We start from the raw sequence: 7,803 nt of genomic DNA, 5'->3' as shown, positions 1-7,803 counted from the left end.
AGTGGAAGAGATACACAGGGGAAGAGATGTGGGAAAGGGTCTGGAGCTTCCAGATGCTCCAAGCATGCCCTCTCCCCAAATCTCCACATGGCCACCTGCTGTTCGATGATCTCTATAGAGCTTCATGCGTGGCCACTACCTCCCTTCCCCTTTCCAGGAGGTCCTTGTCTGGGTCTGAATGTTCCAACTCTCTAATTACTCAGTGTTTCTGGTGGCTAGCCCCATCCCGAGGCAATCTAGGGGCTCCGTCCTAAGTCACCCCATCAGCCTACATTCAGGTGTGCTCAAAAGGGGCTCCTGATGAATGACACTCCTAATACTTTGGGAAATTCCAAGGGTTTTAAGAGCTCTGTTCCAGAGTCAGGGGACAAAGATCATATACATTTCCCCTTTTTTAGGTTTTATTTATTTGAGAGAGAGAAAGAGAGAGCACAAGCAGGGGGAGAAGCAGGCAGAGGGAGAGGGAGAAGCAGGTTCACAGCTGAGCAGGGAGCCCAACATGGGCCTCAATCCCAGGACCTGAGCCCAAGGCAGAAGCCCAACTGACTGAGCCACCTAGGCACCCCGATCACATATACATTTCTTTTTACATCACAGGCACCAACCAAAGTTGTTGGCAAGAAGTCGACCATGCATTTCCCTAGATTCCAGAAATCCACTGATGAAGTAAAGCTGAGTTTCCTAGACCTCTTGCAGCTCTGACAGGCTGTCAGCAAGTGTCCAAAATGGGGAGCAGGCGGCGGGGGTGGGGGGGAGAGCACTGATATGATTTGAGAGCCTCCACTTGCCTGAAGCAGCGGGAAATTGCTGGGACAGAGGACAGTGCACAGGGACCCGAGGGGGCGGGGGCGGGTAGAAGGGGCGCGAAGTGGGTCTGCATCTGGTACTTAGTAGACTAGTCCATTAGCGCACAGTCTTCCCATTCCCGGAGCAAGTCACGGAGTCATTTCCTCTTGGTCTCTGTTTAACACAGGATGGGAACTGTCTTAGTCTCGTGTTCTGCTTCAAGAAGCAACTTCAGCGGCATCACATCCCTGCCTGGACCTGCTGCCTCTCTGAGAGGGGCTGCAGGGGGCAGGGAGCAGAGACGCCCTCTCCAGCAGGGTCCCACTGCACGGACCACTTCCCCCCACCCTCACCCCGCCATCCCTGCCAGGCTGCAAGGCCTCCCAGCTCATCGCTTGTCCCCCAGGGCACTCTGTGTGGCCTGGCCTCTGACCTCCCCAGGCAGGCCCACTTCCCCCTCCAGCCCTCAATGCCCACAACACCCAGCACCCATTTGATGCCACCCAGCCTGCCCTGCCAGCGGCCTGGCAGGATTTCGCAGATCCTCGCCTGCTCCAAATCTTGTGGGCAGCTTGCTAAAATGCAGACTCCTGGGCCCTGTCACCGGAGATGCTGCTGCGGCACAGTCGGAGTGGGAGCCAGGGATCTGGTTTGGGGGGTCTTCTGACCACACTTTGAGAAAGATGGGCTGAACCTCTAAGATGATGAAGCACAGGGTAATTTCTACCTTAATAAAATTCTTAATGAAACACCTTGGCACTTTTAACTAGCAGGGCTGCCACTGAGTTATCATTGTTCCTTGCCCCCCAGGACTGCGGTTGCGGTAAAGCACGGCCGTGTCTTACACATATCTGCCTCCCCACCCTTCCTGCCTAGCGAGCACAATAGTGTCCAGCATGTAATGTGCTCAGGAAATATTTACTGAGATGAGATGATACGGCAGTGAAACAGAAACACGCTCGCTCTGTGTCCTGCGTGGGCCAGTTCCTCATCGTTTCGTCATTTTATTCCCCACAACTCCTCGGTGGGGTGGGTGTCAGGACCTGTAGACAGGGACCAGAGGCTCCGAGAGGGGAATTAACTGCCCCAACGTCACACAGCAAGTTAAGGCAGAGCTGGGATTTGCCCCAAGCTCTGCCCAGCTCCTCACACCTACCTCTCCTGCAGCCCCCAGCAACGAGCTAGTGGGGAGGCTGGTGGCCCCATGTCCTCCTCCTCCTTTTCTCTTGGAGACCACATCCTGTCTGGAGTCCAGGGGAGGGCAGTTGCTTTCTCCTCCTCACCCCCACCCTCCCAGCTCTCTGGAGCTCCAGCAGAACCCCTGGGCCTGCCAGGCAGTAGCAGCAGGAGTTTCCAGAGAGGCTGGGTTTAGGTGAGAGATGCATGTTGCATGGGAGGTCCCCACTGGGGTATCCCCAAAGCGAGTCAGGAACCAGTGTCACCTGGCAGCTTCTCCTGTGCTGCCCCAGGCCACTGGCCCACCAGGGCACTCACTGGCCCTTGCAGAAGCCCTTGTGCCTCCTCTGCCGTCCCTGCCGCCCCATTCTGGGAGGTGCCCGCAAGTACCTGCCAGGCTGCCTGCCTGCCATGGGGTTAAGACCTCCCTCGACTGCCAGGGCTCCCCTCCTCCCCCACCAAAGGCCGATCACAGCACCCATATGCCCACCACTTGAAGTGTGTCTTTGGGGCCTTCCAGAGGCAAGCCCAGTCTAACTGAACAGAGGGAAGACACTGCTGGGAGGTGGGTAAGTGTGATGCCAGGCAATTTTGTCATCCTTCGTTCCCTGCACCCCTGTCCTTGCCTATGGAGTCCCAGGGAGCAGTGCAGACTCTGAGGGCGGACCGCCCAGCATCAAGTCTCAGCTTTGCCACCCATCAGCTCTGTGACCTCGGACAGTCACTTAGCCTCTCTAGGCTTCAAAGTGAGAATGAAAACAATGGTACCTACCTCGAAGGGTTCCATGTAAAGCACTGAGACCAGAGCCTGGCTCCTGGGAAGCCCTCAGAGAAGATGCAGTTATGGGTATGAGGTGGCCTTATTTTTGAAAAGCTGGGCCTGCCATGTGCAGGTCTGGGTTCCGCTCCCCTGCACCCCCATTTTCCAGAGGTACCACCTCAGATAGATCGACCCTGACCCTCAGCTTCCTCATCAGCATCCCTCCCAGGCTTCTGTTGAGGTTGGAACCCCATAGGGTAATGCTCTGCGTGTCCCCCTCTGAGCCCTGGCGAGGATGTAAGTGGGACAGACATCGTGTGGGGCTCTGTGTTCCTGTCATCTCCTTTCAGTGAGGCAGCTAAGCTTTGCCTTTCCCTTCCCGGGGACGTTCACGGCCAACAAGAGCCATTTGTTTCCAAGAGCTTCCAAGAGCTGGAAGCCTGAGTCATGTGCCAAGAGTCCCTGAGAGAGGTCTGCAGGGGGTGATTCTGAGATGCAGGGAGAAGAGGCCCACAGGCCCCAGGAGTGGGCTCCAGGAGGTGGCCAGACCCCTACGAGGTGGCTTGGGCCAAGGATCACGGGGGCTTGGACGGTGAGGAAGAGGGCAGCCCGGGCCAGAGCGAGCGCCTCCTGTTCTGGTGCAACCCCGGGTGGGAGAGAAGACCCCCGATAACCCCCGAAGGACTCCTTACCAACCTGGCGGGACGAGCTCCCTGCAGAAGGAACATGATCTCAGGGAGGTAAAGAGCACCCCAGATGTACCCGAGGGTATGGACTGGGGCTCGCCTTGCTCCACAAACGAAGTGCTTTGGCTCTTGGGGGGAGGCACTTGGGGGTCCATTTGACCTCCACATCTCTGGCCTGAGTCACGTCGGCCTGGGCTTTCTAAACCTTCCATTTGTGTACTTTGTGAGCCCGGTGCCCTTCTAGAGGGGAGGCCAACACCCAACTATACTTGTATTTGCATCGCAAAAGGTAACAACTGACCACATGTGTGTGGAAGAGTGGGGGGAGCCAGTGGCTGGTGTGGGAAGGGGAGACGTGGCTCCCAGAGATGACCCACCTGACCGGAAGCCTGGGGGAGCCCTGCCACCTGGTTCCCTGTGGCGCTCAGGAGACGAGAGCTTTGCTCTTTCCCTGATGGCCCCAGCTCTTGTCACCCCATCTTTCTTCCTGTCCTGCATCCCTGTTGCCAGTTGGCATTGTGGGAAGACAGTTAAGATGAGTGGGTTCCCCTTCTTCTGAACTTTTCTTCTTTTTAGCCCCTGAACTCCCTCTCATCCCTCGGGGGGCCCCCCCTTCCAGGGGTCCAGAGGGAGGTAGGCTTTCTCTTTTTTCCTCTTCGGAGCCTGCCCTCATGTGCACTTACCTTTACCCCTTCTGGTTCTAACTCGCCTCCACCCTCTCCCCCCAGCACTTGGGTCATGGGGGGAGGGCCGGATGGTAGTCTGTGACCTTGAGACTGACCAGACGGACCCTGACCCCTGGCCCTCCGCACAGATTCCCCTGAGGGAACCCAGTCCCAGCTCCCCTCCTTCCAGACTCTGCCACGTGTAATCAGAAGAGCACTGGAGAGAGGAGGGGGCCACGTTCCCACCTCCCCTAGACTGCAGAGCTGGGGAAACCATCAGCTGGGAGCCAAGACTTTCTCTCATGTCTGACAATGTCCTAGCAGAGAAATTTCATCACGATGGAAAGCAAGAGCTCACCACCATGACCAGGGCATGTGGGCCCCTCTCCCAACATCGTGCTCACAGATTTCTGGATTTCTGGATTTCTTGGGAGGCAACCCAGGGAGGAGGCAGGTGAGGCCCAGAGCCGGGCGCTGCCACCGCCCGCCCTCTCCATTGGCCACCCCCCACCGCACCCTGGGGTGGGGGAGCACTGACAGGAGCAGGGCTGTGAGTTGTTCTGACATAACTGGGTTGGGTCACCTACAGCAGAGCTTGTTTGTTCTCCAAGTCCCTCTGTTTGCTCATTTGCATTAAAGGTGTGGTCTGGCCTAGAACCTGCTCTAGTTTGGGGGGCGGGAGGAGGGGAATGCGAGAGGAAGGGAAGAAACTGTTTGTGGGCAGCCACCTGGTGTTGTTCCAGGTGGGACCACCCAGCGTCCTCCCGCCCTGACTTCCTGGCCACCTGCGTGGGAGCAATTAGTACTTCTGGGAGTCCAAAGTCACCCAGCGTGGAGGCCACGTCACTGGGTGTCAGCCACCGTGACCCTTCCAGCAATCCAGGAGGACGCAGGGCTGGTTGGAGGACCCAGTTTCACACGCGGTGGAAAGACCCCATGGGCTTAGGGTCAAGTGGCTGCCCCAGGACGGGGAGCAGGAAGTGAGGAGCCGGCCGAGCTGGGATGCCAGTTGGGGACAGGCTGGGAGGATCACAACCCCGGGGCAGGTGGGGAAAGGCAGCGAGGCTCGCAGCCTCCAAGAGTTACGCATCATCCATTGGCCAACAAATCTGTTCTGCGAGCTCACAGGGAAGCCACAGATGCTCCCTGGACACAGACAGTGCCATAGGGGCCTTCCTGACACGACAGTCTTCAGTGACAGTGAGGACAAGTACCTGTGAAGAGGGACAGCTTGGCCTGCTGGAGGCTGGGCAGCATAGGAAGGGGCCTCCCCACTTCCCAGTCCCCACTGTGGAGCAGGGTCCGGTGTGTGCTGGGCTGGGTCCCAGGCCCGGGAGGGAGGCCTCGGAGAAGTCTGGAAGGGAGGACTGGGACTGACAAAGGGCCAGCCGAAACAGCCATCCCTCTGTTTCCAGAAATAGCACAGGGGCTGTGGCTCATCGAACCTAGGCTCCAGAGTGGGCAGGGGGCAGATAGAGCCCTGCGTGGGCGTCCAGAGGTCTGGGCCTACCTTCTCATCCCATCTCTGATCAGCTGTGTGACCTTGGACAAGACAGTCTCTGGCAAAGTTCAAGTTGGAAGGGACTTTAGAGAGAATCCCGAGTGCACACTGAGACCCCCCAAGGACCCTACAAATGCAGATGCCCGGGGCCTCACCGCAGAGAATCTGGTTTAATCAGCTTGGACGCAAGGCCTCAGCACCTGTGCCTTTATTACTTAAAAAAGTGCTTAGTTAATTATTTTTTTAAAAAAGATTTTATTTATTGATTCATGAGAGACACACAGAGAGAGGCAGAGACACAGGTAGAAAGAGAAGCAGGCTCCGTGTGGGGAGCCCGATGCGGGACTCGATCCCGGGATCCAGGAATCATGACCCGAGCCCAAGGCAGATACTCAAGCACTGAGCCACCCAGGTGCCCCTAGTTAATTATTTTTTTTAAAGTAAACTTGATCCACAATGTGGGGTTCAGACTCAGCCCTGAGATCAAGGGTCATGTGCCCTACCGAGCAGGCCAGGCGCCCCATCAGCATCTGAATTTTTAAAACACTGTACCCAGGGCTGGAAAGCACCATGCTGTCCGATCCGGGCTGCTCCTTCCAGTTAGAGCCCCCCCCCCCCTCCCCCCCGGTATCAGACAGGCCTGGGTTCCCATCCCAGCTCTGCCTTCGCTGTCAGGGTGCCTTGTCTGACTTTGGCCCCCCACACCGGGGGATTGGGTGTTGAACCCTGGTGCCACCCCTCCCCCTCACCTGTCACCCCACTCAGCCTGGCTTGCCCTGGTTTCCTGATCCACGACTGAGAGCAATACCCTCTCCGTGGGGCGGATGAGAAGGGTAAAAGTGCTGGGGCTGCATCGGGCATGTGGGGAGTGGGCTGGGGGGCACCCCGCATTCCACACAGGATGCTGTCTTCCTTCGGGCACCGGGTGACTTCGAGTCACAGCGGGGAACACCAGGTGGCTCACTGCCCCTCTGGGCTTCAGGACTGTGGTGGGGTGAGGGCCAGACTCCGATCTGTTCTGGGGAAGCCCCGGGCTCTGGACGCAGACCAGCTCCTGATTTCCAATAGACTTTTTGGTTTATCTTTTTGTTTTCTTTTTATCATTAAAAAAAAAATATATATATATATATATATATATTTATTTATTTATTTACTTAGAGAGTGTGAGCAGGGGGAGGGGCAGAGGGAAATGGAGAGAGAATCTCCAGCAGGCTCTACACCCAGCGGGACCCAGGGCTCAATGTCACGACCTTGAGATCATGACCTGAGCCAAAATCAAGAGTCAGATGTTTAATCGCCTGAGCCACCCAGGAGCCCCTATTATTTTTTTTCTTTTTGTGAAAGCCGTGTCTATTTATTGCAGAAATTTATGGTCTAGGGCAGCCCGGGTGGCTCAGTGGTTTAGCACCGCCTTCAGCCCAGGGCATGATCCTGGAATCCTGGAATCCTGGGATCCTGAGATCGAGTCCCCGCATCGGGCTCTCTGCATGGGGCCTGCTTCTCCCTCTGCCTGTGTCTCTGCCTCTCTCTCTATGTGTCTCTCATGAATAAATAAATAAATAAAATCTTTAAAAAAAAAGAAATTTATTGTCTATTTAATGTAGAAAATTATAGAGAAGCAAGAAAAGAAAAAAATAAAATCACAAAAACAAAACAAAAAAAACCCCAAAGTCCCAGATTTATGACCAATCAAGGTTTCACTTTAGCATATTGTTTTCAAATTTCTTTCTTTGTAATTTTCTTGGTGGAGTTGTTTATACCATTAAGACAGTTGTGCATGATATAAGTATTTTATCTTACACATACTTTGATGTAGGAAAGTATTTCATTTTTTTCAAGCATCTTTTTTGGGGGCCTCACAATCTTCCTACCGGGGACCCTGAATTCCTAACCATCGCCCTGTTGTTCATTTGATTGTTTTCTTTCCCCCAATGATAACACGGCCATGAGATACAGCTCTGTACATAAATCTTTTCTCCCACATCTCTGCTTATTTCCTTAGGACCCGTTCCCAGAAGGGAAACTACTGAATAAAAGCAAAGGAGCATTTTCCAAGCTAGAGCTTCCGAAGCTGCTCTCCAGACACACCACTTCACCCCCCCACCCAAGTGTCCCCACCAACCCGGCCACCCTGGTGATCTCTGAGGACGTTCTCCTGTTGAATAGCTATTTCTTTGATTTTTCATGAAGGTGAGCATCTTTTTCCATCTATTTCCTAGTCATTTGCTG

Source organism: Canis aureus, chromosome 32 (assembly GCF_053574225.1).
Source record: "Canis aureus isolate CA01 chromosome 32, VMU_Caureus_v.1.0, whole genome shotgun sequence".
In the NCBI taxonomy this organism is placed as follows: Eukaryota; Metazoa; Chordata; class Mammalia; order Carnivora; family Canidae; genus Canis; species Canis aureus.
Note: the sequence above shows the minus strand (reverse complement) of the source record.